Here is a 12,691-nt window from a genome sequence, read left to right as displayed (position 1 = left end):
GGGTTATAAACATTTTAGGTAATGTTAAATTGAGTTTACTAATTTATGACATGACCCTCAAGGGAAAATTCTACCATTTTCAGGCCATGCAAACATATTTTTAACTGAAAATATTTATAAAACACCTTTCAGTTGGTTGTATATCCTTGCCATTACACAGAAAAGTGACAGAGCAAGGCTTATGTGGGGGATTTGGGTTGTTTTTATGCACCCAGCACCCCAGCACCCCCACCTATTAAGGGACATTCTCTGAGTGTTGCTTCCCACTTCAGAAGCCGAAGGGACTGGAGACACTGTCTTCCTGCCCTCTTGGGAGCCTGAGCATAGGCTCACAATCCAGGGTTGACCAACTGGGTATTTCCAACCAGGGCTTCAAAAGACGCAGGGAGCTGAGAAACTGCCAGTGATGAAAGTCAGCAGCAGCAGCTGCTCCACAGAGAGAGATGTCCAGTATCCTTTGTGGAACAGTCTGTCAGAGACAGTACAGCCGTAGCCTCGGTGTCCGCTGGTGCCCATGACAACCATCAGGAGTGCTCATCAGTCACAAAGGGCTGTGCTTCCTGCTCTTTGCCAACCTTCAGTTGCCCATATCAGTTTTCTGTTCTTGATTCCCCAACTTCCAGAATGATTATGTGGACTTTCTTTTTTTAAAAAAATATTTTATTTATTTATTTGAGAGCGAGAAAGCGAGCATGTGAGAGAGAGAGCACGAGCGATGGAGAGGCAGGCTGCCCATCGAGCAGGGAGCCCGATGCGGGGTTCGATCCCGGGACCCCAGGATCATGACCTGAGCCGAAGGCAGACGCTTAACCGACTGAGCCACCCAGGCACCCCTAGACAACTTTCAAACAGATTCATTTTCTCTTCAAGTTAGCCAAAACCATTTTCTCTCTTTTTTTAAAATTTTATTTATTTGAGAGAGAGAGAGAGAGAGAGAGTATGAGTAAAGGAGGAGAGGCAGAGGAAGAAGGAGAAGCAGGCTTCCCACTGAGCAGGGAGCCTGATGTGGAGCTCAATCCCAGGACCCTGAAATCATGACCTGAACTGAAGGCAGACACTTAACCGACTGAGCCACCCAGGCGCCCCAATAAAACATTTTCTTTACACAAAACTCTGAATGACAAACTTTGCCATTTGTGATACAAGTTCATGTGTTATAGTAATTTTATTTTATTATTTTATTATTTATTTATTTGAGAGAGAGAGTATGCGCAAGAGAGAGAATAAGCACAGGAAGGAGCAGAGGGAGAGGGAGAAGCAGGCTCCCTGCTGAGCAGGGAGCCAGACTCGGGGCTCCATCCCACAACCCCAGGATCATGACCTGAGCTGAAGGCAGACGCTTAACCAACTGAGCCACCCAGGTGCCCCATAGTAATTTTAGTATTACTCAGAGAAAACACACAAAATGGGTACATGGTCCCTTAACTTACACGTCTGCCACTTAAACTTGGAGAGAAAAAAATTCTATGAATTGTGAGGTGAATTAATTAATTTGTTAAGAACAAGTATTTCCACTTTGTCTTTGCATGTAAACTATTGTCTAGGCAGACAGCAATGCAGACCATAACAGCTACAGATGACTCTTTGTATTTGGCTCAAAATCCGACTATGCCTCATCATACACTTCGTCTTTCAGACAATGCATCCTTACTACAAAGGCATGTTTCATTTTTAACTACGTAACTTACCTCTCAGGAGTGTGATATTGATGATGTTTTTAGTCTATACACTGATGTTACTTTCCTGTGACTCATAAGTAGCAGCTGATCAGGGACATGTTGATGCTAATTCATCATCTGAACATCCTTCTGTGTCATACATATACATAAAACTGACTAACTTGTATATGCTAAAGTAACTTAAAGGGCTACATCATATCATCATAGTTTTAGAGGCAGAAAACTAGATGTTATTCCAAATGGTTTCTCTTTGCTGGAGGAGAGGAAAAAAGAAAAAGGAATTATATACATAGATGTATCTATTCTATTGCAGAAAATCTTCTAACTCTACATATACCCATAATTGCATTTAAATTGCCCTTCCTGCATTAATTCAGGGACTTTGTCATGTCAAGAGAAACTTAAACTTTAATAATGAAAAAAAAAAAAGAATAAAAACATTCCCAACCTTAAGTGGCAGGAAGAGACAATAAAAGAAATGTTTATTCTCCAAAGGGCCCAAATGTAAAAATATTGATCATGATTCCTACTGGCAACACAAGGGGATTCTTGTCATTTAGAAGATTTTTTGTACCACACACTATTAAGTCTAATAGTTTATTTTTGAGGGGAGGGAACAAGAGTGGTGCCATCTCTCAGTTGTCTTCTACTAGCCTGGATCATGTTAAATGATGACTTCTGCTGTTTTTCAAAAAAAAAAAAGAAAGAAAAAAGAAAAAAGTGCCTTATTATTTGTGGATTCTCGGTCCATCTTTATGAATTTGTGATTCTGGGTACTAAAAAAGAAGGGGATAATTCTCCCTAATTAAAGAGGAATTAACTGTTCATTGGCCCTAATACTCTATCTAAAGAACAGATGGGCTCTCTCCTTTGACTTCTCCCTGATTACCATTCAGCGGTTATTAAACTTATGTACAATTCCTAGTCACGCAACTGCCCTTATCTACTTATTTGGAACTATTTTAAGTTACTTATGTGTGACTATCATACCATCACAATTTAAATAAATGATAATTTGCACACAGAAATAACTAGTAAAGATCTATCTAGGAGAGAAGGGAAATATAGCTTTTACCAAAATGTTTTGAATGCACAGATGAATGTTTTCAAGTTCAACTGTATCCAGTGAAGCTCATTATCTGGTTAAGTGGCTTCTTGAAAGTTGAGAACTATAAAATATAGAGAAGACTGTAACTTCTTAACACATAGGATAAATATTAATAATTAGTAATATTTAATGAGTAGAATATCAACATTAAAAATTTGTAAGTTTATTACCACAAAAATTGCATAAAAGATATGACATTAAGAAAAATTAAAGCCACAATAAATTTGTATTTCACAAGAATTAACATAGTTAATTTTAAATAATTATTTCTGGGGTGCCTGGTCAGCTCAGATTATGATTCCAGGGTCCTAGGATCGAGTCCCACATGGAGCCCCACGTTGGGTTCTCTGTTCAGCGGGGAGCCTGCTTCTCCCTCTCCCTCTCCCCCTCCCCCGCTGCTCGTGCGCTCTCTCTCTCACAACTCTTGGGGCGCCTGGGTGGCTCAGTTGTTAAGCATCTGCCTTCGGCTTAGGTCATGGTCCCAGGGTCCTGGGATCGAGCCCCACGTCGAGCCCCACATCGAGCTCCCTGCTCTGCAGGAAGCCTACTTCTCCCTCTCCCTCTCCCCCTGCTTGTGTTCCCTCTCTGGCTGTCTCTCTCTCTGTCAAATAAATAAAAATCTTAGAAAAAAAAACCAAATAAATAAATCTTAAAAAAGTTATTATTTCTGATATGAACTTGCTATTTCTTGTGATAATAGAAGCGGATAATAATAATAATAGAAGTCATGGAATCTCTCTGGTCCCGTTTCCTTTTCTCGGAACGGGGGATACTTTTATCCATATCACAGGACTGTTGAGGGGATCATTCATTCACTCACCCCATGAGATACTTAATAAGCCTCTCTATGTGCCATGTACTTTGCTAGGCATGAGGAATACAATGAAGCACAAAGCAGAGAAGAGAGAAGCTAAATCTATGATAGACTCCCCAGGCAAACCTATTTTGATAAAGAAGTTAGGGTAATCAGCGAGCGTGAGAGTTACTGAGGAGGCCACTTTAGAAGGACTTTAGAAGGTCTCCCTAAGTAAAGCTGAGATTGGGAGGATGCAGACGAGCCAAGCCAAGCAAAGAGCTTGGAGGAAATGCCAGCTGAGCAGAGGAAATATCAAGTGCACGGGGCTAGAGGCTGACTCAGGAGATGGCGCATGACCAGCGTCTACGCAACACTCAGTGCTTCCTCCGCACCGCTTGACCCGCCCCAGCCTACTCACACTCTTGCAATCATTCGGCTTTGCACACAAACACCTCACTGGACCTGTGCTAACAGCTGTAATGCGTTTCAATGGCAGCAAATCTAATGAGTAAAATAGCAACCAATAAGAGCCTTTGGAGAAATTCATTGTGAGTGTTAATATAATCATTTAAGCCTAAATGCCGGAGATGTTTTCAACGAGGAAAAAAAAAGTAATCTTGAATACAGTTACCTAGAAATATGTAATCTTGGAACAGGTCATCAATTCTAAAACATTGAAATAAATACGGGTCTGGCACTTGCCTCTCTACAATTTAATCAGTAGGTTAATTGTCTGGATTAACTTTCCACCAAAAGAAACACTCTAACAATAATATGCCTTTTAGTCAAAATAACATTAAAGTTCAGTTACTAAATTTCAGAGAGGAGTAGCCAAGGCTGCTAAATTATCCAGTATGAGCCCAACAAATATCTTGCTTATAAAAGTTTGCAGCTTGATGCCCCTTGAGGTGTTTGTATGTTTTACATGTCTTGTTAACTTCACTGAAAACTTGCTTTGAGGAAAACAGACAATCACAGACCATGCGAATAAAATCATCTTTAAGAGGTGCAATAACAAAGCTCCATCACTATGCTCCATGCAACATTTTGATCAAGTACTCCTGTCAAGAGCTAAGCAATAGTCTCCTGATTCAACATACATAAAATTCAAATGTACGAAGACAAACATATATTCAAGACCAGAAATACCCCAAGTACCATCTTGGTTTACAGGTTAGAGCAGATTCTAAGTCATTGTCAAGGAAAAAAGTTTCAGCACTTTAGAAGCTGAAAACTGTCAACAGTGGACAGATCTGTAACCCATGTTATGACCCTTTGACAAAGATCTATAGGACACCATCCTGAAGTATCCAAGTGTTCATCATTAAATCATGACACTTTTATTAACCACAAATGATTGAGATGAGACAAAATATGAAACAAAAAGCATTGCAATGCTAAGCTAATCCCTATTGTTTCAAATACAATAAAAATTACAATTTTTCTTTTACAGTTACCCAGAAAACCATTGTTCAGAGATCTTGCCTGTATTCAGCTTGAGCAGTGAATAAATAAAGCTGATAGCATCAAACCATTCTTTTTTTTTTCAGTGCACATCAGAAATGCTTTTTTATTTTTATTTGAAAACAACTTAAATTTTTAGACAACTGATTTTAGTATATAAATTTGATTTTGTTTTTATACAGAATATAAAGATTTCTCTCATTGATCTTCCACGTGAAAGGTATTACAAGCCTGAAGAGAGAGACTTTCTGCACACAAGTGTGTATCTTACACATAGGGGACTGGAAACCAATGGTGTAGTGCTTCTACACATAAATTAGGTCAAGGGACATCACATATTAAAAAGGAGTAAGAGAAATATTCTAGTTAATCAGATTCAAGAAGTAAACAGGACACAAAAACTGTGCAGATAAGACCAAGTCAGTAACTTTAGTTAGGACACTGTGGGTTATACTGGAGTAACAGGTCTGTGAGGCGATAGTGGGTACCACAATAAAACAGCAAGGAAGAGTTATTTATATAGAAAGGCTGGAATGAGGGATTTTCACTAAAGCAAGTTAACTTCTTGTCAACTGCCAAAACAAAACAAAACAAAACAAAACCGAGCATATGAATGTTAGTATACTGAAGGCATGTTATACCAGTTTCTGTGCAGCATGCTAAAAGTTAGTTAGAACTTCTTCACTGGTGCATATGAATAATAGTCACGGAAAGGTTTTTGTTTTTTGTTTTTTGTTTTGCCCCTTCTCACCAAATTTCAGGCATGTCTTATTTTAGATGGAGTATAGCTTTTATCTATAATTTCATCCTGTAAAAACATGTGAAGACAACGTTCATTCTGTGCCAGAGGATGACCAGCGACCTTGTTTATAAACTGCTCCAGCCCTTGCTTCCTTTCTTCAATAAAATTGTCATCAAATATTCCATCATCTCCTCTAAAAGGAAACTGACGCAAAAACGCTTTTCCAGGGAGCGGCGGGGAGGGGGGGGACTACAACCTTGCTCTCTCTTTCTAATTCACTTCGCAGCCATTCAAGGTCACTGTATCTTCTTCTAACAGTAGATTCCTTCAGCTTGAAAATAGGCAGATTTGTCTTGACCCTGATTTCGTAGGTGGTGAAGCGGCCCCGGCCAACCCCCACCGTCTGCGGGTTGCTCACATCGATCTCGAGGAAGTTGCTGGGCGGCCCGTAGGCATCATTCAGGTTCTGCGGCTTGGTGATCAGCCGCCGGGTGTCCGCCACAGTCTCCGCCATTTCTTCACTGCAGCCGCCCGCATCAAACCATTCTTACGTTTGGATTGTTATTCCACCACTTAATGTGAATATTATATATCTTTATAGATGTGTATATCCATATGCCACTGAGTGGACACCTTTCAATGTATCCTGCTTAGTAAAGCTCTCAAAATATCTTGTCACACCTTCTTTGCTCCACTTTTGGAAGTGAAAGCTTAACATCCTTTCTTTGCAATGTGGAAAATTATTCTGGATGTGAGGGGGATGGGGAGGATCAAGGATAAAAGAATGATGTAGGTTTTCTATCATATAAGTCTTCCATTAATTCACTAATTATCTGCTCAGTTTTTCTGCAGCTCTCCTGAAACTATGCCTTCCTTCATCTTTAAACAAATTTTTTGAATAGCTTAGAAACTACGATGTGGCTTTTCTTACAGTGGATCCTTCAGGTTCCAAGTACTGATACCAGTGGAAGCCTGTTTCTGCTCATTTCAGCTGTTCCTTGGCATTTGTCCAGAAGCCTAAAAAGAAACAGGCTTCCTTTCAGTTCCATCTATCACAGCCACAGAATTATATAATAACATGTCAAAATAATGACTCGGAGGCACTGTGAAATCCTGCAATGCCTTCCAAAGCTTCCAAGAAAGATGTAAGTTTTTTTTTTCTTAACAAGTATATTTTGTAGACTCAATACTTTAAAAATTGAAAATCAGTATATGGCATTATGGTTGAGCATAATATTAAAAGATAGTATCAGGACATTCTTCAACTATTCAAAAGAAAGTGGCATTTTCCATACTTGCTCGTTCTATCTGGGATCATTTCAGCTTTGGAAAATGGTAAGAGCCTGCTTGTAATCAGAACAAAAGGATGACTGAATGACAACTTAAGTATCTATACAAAAACAGCATTAACTGGCATGGAATTTCTCCTGTCAAAAGCTGAATCTCCTTTGCTATTAAAGCTTTCAGATGCTTTCTGACACGTGATATAAAAATTTTTGCATTCTCTATTTTTAAAAATAAAAAAAATGTGTTAATTTTTTCACAACCAAAGCCACACACAGAGAATTTCCTGACCGAACATTAAAATGATAACATGTCTTTTCTGAATATACATGCTTATTGTATAGAGATTTTAGAAGACCAGAAAATATGAAGGAGAAAATAAAAATCTATACGTTCACCTTCCAAAGATAACTGCTCTTAATATTCTGGTACATTTTGTTCAAAGTTTTTCAAGTTTTTGTTTTGAAAGAGTTTTAGACTTACGGAAAAGTTGCAAAAATAGCATGGAGGGCTACCTTATATGTTTCACACAGCTTCCTTTAATGTTCATACCTTGTTATGAATGGTTAATAACCACAGTACAATTACCAAAACTAAGAAATCGACATTGGTACGATACTATTAGCTAAACTACAAACTGTATTCAAATTTTTCCAGGTTTTCTATTAATGTCCTCCCGTTCCAGGATCTTCCAGGAGACCTTCCAAAATGGCAGGCTTTGGGACAATAGTAAGACTGGGGCATCTTTAAGGACCCTGGATTCTCGTGTCCCATTTTATGGACAATCTTTCATCCCATATGTGAAGAAGTACGGACATCTGTGGCAACCGTGACTGCAAGGAGCCCAGGACTTTTTTGATGTCTGTGAACTCTCCTTCAAATCTCTCTACAACCAAATGGTTTGTTGATCCTCGAGAGTTAAATGAAAAGAATCTCAAATTTTCCCGCTCTTCTTTGGATTCCTGATACTCTTTAATTTTGGAGCCAACTTTCCAGTTTTGAAGTTGAAAAGACTGAAGAATGTAGCCAGTTTACAGCTTCAAAAAAATAAATGAAATGGAGAAGATAAGGCTGTCTCGAGGCAGTACAATAATAGAGAGCCTTCCCACTGAAATGTACAATTGCCTTTTCAAAAAATTGTTAAGGGCAGATGGGAGAAGAAAAAAAAAGATAAGGATGATGCCGTGTGCCCCCTTTTTTTTCCGAAGGCGAGTGTTGAAGATTTCTCAAGTAAAATAGGAATATTCAATTTTACCTCCATGCAGGGATTCTTATTTCAGTCCAGTAGGAAATGGTTTTCAACCCCTGCGAAAATGCTCTCCTCAGCCAGAGATCAAAGATTGGAGCTAGAGATGCGAGCAGGGGTGGGGCAGAAAGAGCACACAAGCTGAATCAATCAGCCAGGATTTGAATCAGCCTTCCTTCAATTACCAGCTAAGTGACTTTAAGGAAGTCACTTAATCTCTCTGGCTCTCTATTTTCCTACCTGTAAAGTAACACAGACCTCACGGGTTGTTATGAAGATCAAATAAAACATTTGTGCCTGGTTCTAGGTTTTCTAGAAATGTTAATTGAACCAGAAAATAACCGGCTAGATGTGGTTCAACATACTTTGCCTTTAAGGCAACGCCCGCGATCACACTTCAGGCATATTGGTTTTGTTGCCCGGCTACTTGGCGCTAAGGTGGACATTGTAACTCAGGAGAAACAAAATTTGTCTCCGGTGCTCGGCAGCTCATACTCTAGAGCGGACACTTTACAGCCAATCGTACACGAATAGGAAGATAGACCACTGTCGACAGAATTATGGCCAAAGAGCGGCTGTAGAGAGTATCATTCTCTGGGTGGACAAGAACACAACCATAGCCTGGGGCCTCAGGTAAAGCTCTATTTAAAACAAAAACAAAAACAAAAAACAAAGCCTGAGCCCTGGGCGTTGTATACAACTGATGAATCCCTGAATTCTACCTCTGAAACTAATAATCCACTATATGTTAATTAATTGAAGTTAAATTTAAAACATGTGACAAAAAAATTTTAAAAAATATATAAAAAAAGCCTCTTTCGGGAACTTTCTCAAGATTACTTTTTTAAAATCACAATTGGACCTTAAAAAAAAAAGGCAGCTGCTGAAAAGAGCTGCAAAATATAAAAAAGAATTTTGTTTAATATAGCATTTTCCTGCCCCTTTAAAAGTTAGCTGACTTCATGGAAACTTACTGTTTTAAAACTTTCTTAGTTAAATCTCATTAGTAACAAACCCATATCATTAATAAAATTTCCTATTTGTTGCCTTAACTAAAATAGGGTAACTATATAAGTTATTATCCAGACCAAAATGCTTTGGGGAGGAAAAGTGGACTTCATTAATAATTATGCTGGGACCATAAAACATATTTAGAGACGGTTTTGGGAACACGTGGACAGAGGGCTACTCTAACTTTCCAGGAAAGTCAACTCGCCTGATCAGTCATGTCTAAAAGGACTGCGGAAGTATGCTGAGAGCAAGAGAAAGTGGGGCTGCTTAGAAACACACCGTGATTCTTTTTCTCCTTGAATTGGAAGATTTGCATGGAATTTTCATTTTAGCACTGACTGTTATTCGAAGAAAAACTCTACAGACCTAAACTGTCCCCAGATTTCACCAAAGCGGGAGTAATTTTCTCATATTGATGGTCTACACTTTGATTTACTGTTTGCCAATGCACTAGAGACAGCATGCCATTTTGCGATGATTAGATTTGAACCTTATCATACGGCACCCTCCTCCCCGGGGAAGGGACACGTTATTTTCAACAGATCTGAGAATACATGGTTAAAAGACAAATGTAGGCTTTCAGATCATGTGTGAAGGGAAACAGGAGTGCCTATGTATATATTATATTCCGTAGATATTTCTGTTTAAATATTACAGTGTATACAGTAGATATTTGAGTCTGTTAGATTTATCAATTAGGTGCATATAATTTATCAATTATATGTAACTCACAGTTATTTAAAATGTTCTGCTAATGGCCTCTCCCCTTTTCCAGGATTCAGACAAGGCCTATTTATTCCATCTCTGCCCTGTCTTTTTCAAGCTTCCTATGTTCACTTTGAAAATTCACCACTTAGCTGTACCTTCTAATTAGTTATATTACTGGAGACACTAAAAGATTTAAAGGAAAAAAAAAAAGGAAGGATTGCATTTTAAAACCCCTGATTAATAAGTTTTTTGTCAAAAGCCAGATACTATATAATATTTAACATGTTTATCCCCAGTTGCACTTGTAAATTCCCTTTTCCCTTCTTTTTTATATGATTCATTCATTTTATAATCCAAGTAATATTTTTAAACTATTTTCTATGTGCTGAGCAGGATTATCAGGGGGAGATGACAAAGGAAATAAGACATGGGCCCTGTGTTAAGGGGTTCACTACCTCATTTCTGTTCTTTAGAATAAGGTAACAGGGTAAGGATTTCATGACTCTGTTTTATATGTGCTCAGGGATCAGGAAAAAATGTGCAAAATATGCAAATTCTAAGCTTCTTTTGAAGTCTAGCTATTTAAAAGGTCAAAAAAAGTGTTTTCCCCTCTAGAGCTAATAGAGATGGAGGGATATCTGCCAAGCAAAGAGGTTCAATTTGGCCATGTATTCATTAGCTTCTCCATATACTGCCACTCTACTTAGACAAGAGGAGCTACTTACCAAATGTTCTGGGGGCGGTCAGGCTGAATGAGTGCATTTCCCAAAGGAGAAGTCCCATTTTTCACTGATATTTAATTATTTCTTTTATTTTTTTTCTCTGTTAAAGGTCTTGATAAGTGGTCTTTGCAAAACCCACCTATTTACCTCCTTCGTGAATGTTAGATTATACAAAATTTCATTTCAGAGTAAAATATCCTTAATGCAAATGCTCTTGTATAACGCCAATTTTGTATAAGAGATTGATTGTGAATTTAGATATTTTATTAACAAAGAACCACTGCCTGAGAATGATTAGTAATTTATACTCTCCCTGTGAAGACAAAAAGACTTGCCAAAATTCATCAAATTAATAAATATTTGGGTAATTATGACTTACCCAAGGTTGATTTAAAAATTCTATATATTAAATTTCCTGCAGTTCAATGTCGAAATTCAAAGCTAAACTCCGAGAAGCTAACTAGAACATTAAAAACAAACTGACTTTTCCAAAATTATAGAGGCAAGTTCAGAAAGAAACAATACGAAAAATAAGCACATAAATAATTTAAATAACCCAAAACTAAAATATAGAAAGATAGGTTGTATGAGATTTCAGTAACCGATATAAACTGACAGAAATAGGAAAATATCTCCAAGAAGATAGCATACCCTTAGGAGATTGTCTTGAGTGTTATGACTTGGGTTTTTTCTGCTTCCCAGACAAAAGCAGGTCATAAATGCATCTTTATCCATGGGGCAAAGTGGCCCAGCCTCTCTGTCGCCTTCCTGGTCACTTATATCCAACAACATTACACCAGACAAATTTATGAGCTGACTTGTTATATTGACAGTTGGAGAGTGACTACTAACTTACAAGGGAGGGGGCATTCTTCAGTGGAGCTAGGACTTTCTCCAGGGAAGACAGAGCCTTCTTAAAGCTGTTCGATGTTGGAGTCCCTTGTTACCAAATAATCACACACTTCTCCTTTCTGAGTTCTGAACAAATTGAGAAGTGGGCTTGAGAGTCAGATAGTGATCAAACCATCTACTGAAATTTCACTAAAGCTGGATTAGAGCATTCCCTTGGACCCAAGAACAAAAATATGCCTCTAATTCTTTCTCCTCTGCAGCCCCAGCTATTCACCCAGTCAGGGGCAAAGAAACTGGGCAGCAAGGTAGGCTTTCTCCTCATCAGGAAAGAGGGACATGTGAGGCTCCTAAAGTGAGCCAAAGAGAACAGAGGGACAGAGTGACAGAAAGATAAGTGACACATGAGCTGGGCATTTTGCACCTTAATTTTGCCTAACACGAACCACTGGTTAGATAAATTACCTTCTTAAAGACAAGGAGCTCTTCCTACCTCATCCTTCACGGAGGGCTAAAGTCACTGGTCAATGGGTGGGGGAGAATGTGAGAAGGAAAGATGGTGAACTTTATAGGGTTGAGGGAAAAAGTGCAGATCCTCTAAACCAAATGCAATAAGAGACAAAAACTTCTTCAATAGGTTGTACTTTGTGTGTGTGTGTGTGTGTGTGTGTGTGTGTGTGTGTGTGTGTGTGTATATATATACAGATATAATACCCTGACTAAACACACAAACACACACACATAAACACGCACGCACGTGCACACACACATACACACACTGAATTCTGATACAAAATCATATTTGGTTTCTCATTATTACTTAAATGTTTCACATGTGTGTCTTCTTTCCTTGAGTATAGATTATAAATACATAATTATATATATATAATTATATATATATATATATATAAATACTCCAAAAGGAAGACAGTATAGTGCAGCAAAAGCATCTGGGCTTTAGGTTCCCAGAGAACTGGGTGCAAATTCCAGTTCTGCAATTTGCCAGGTGTGTGAATTTGGATGAGTTATTTAACTCTGCAGGGGCAAAAATCTCATCTATTAAATGGGCTAGCTCCTAGGAT

General features: G+C 38.4%; 1 pseudogene; it reads right to left on the bottom strand.

Moving 5' to 3' along the window:
* Positions 1–5,768: 5,768 nt before the first annotated feature.
* LOC113911541 lies at positions 5,769–6,315 on the bottom strand (annotated as a pseudogene).
* Positions 6,316–12,691: the final 6,376 nt, after the last annotated feature.

The sequence above is a fragment of the Zalophus californianus genome, chromosome 12 (assembly GCF_009762305.2).
Source record: "Zalophus californianus isolate mZalCal1 chromosome 12, mZalCal1.pri.v2, whole genome shotgun sequence".
NCBI lineage: Eukaryota > Metazoa > Chordata > Mammalia > Carnivora > Otariidae > Zalophus > Zalophus californianus.
Note: the sequence above shows the minus strand (reverse complement) of the source record. Positions and strands in the feature narration are given on the sequence as shown.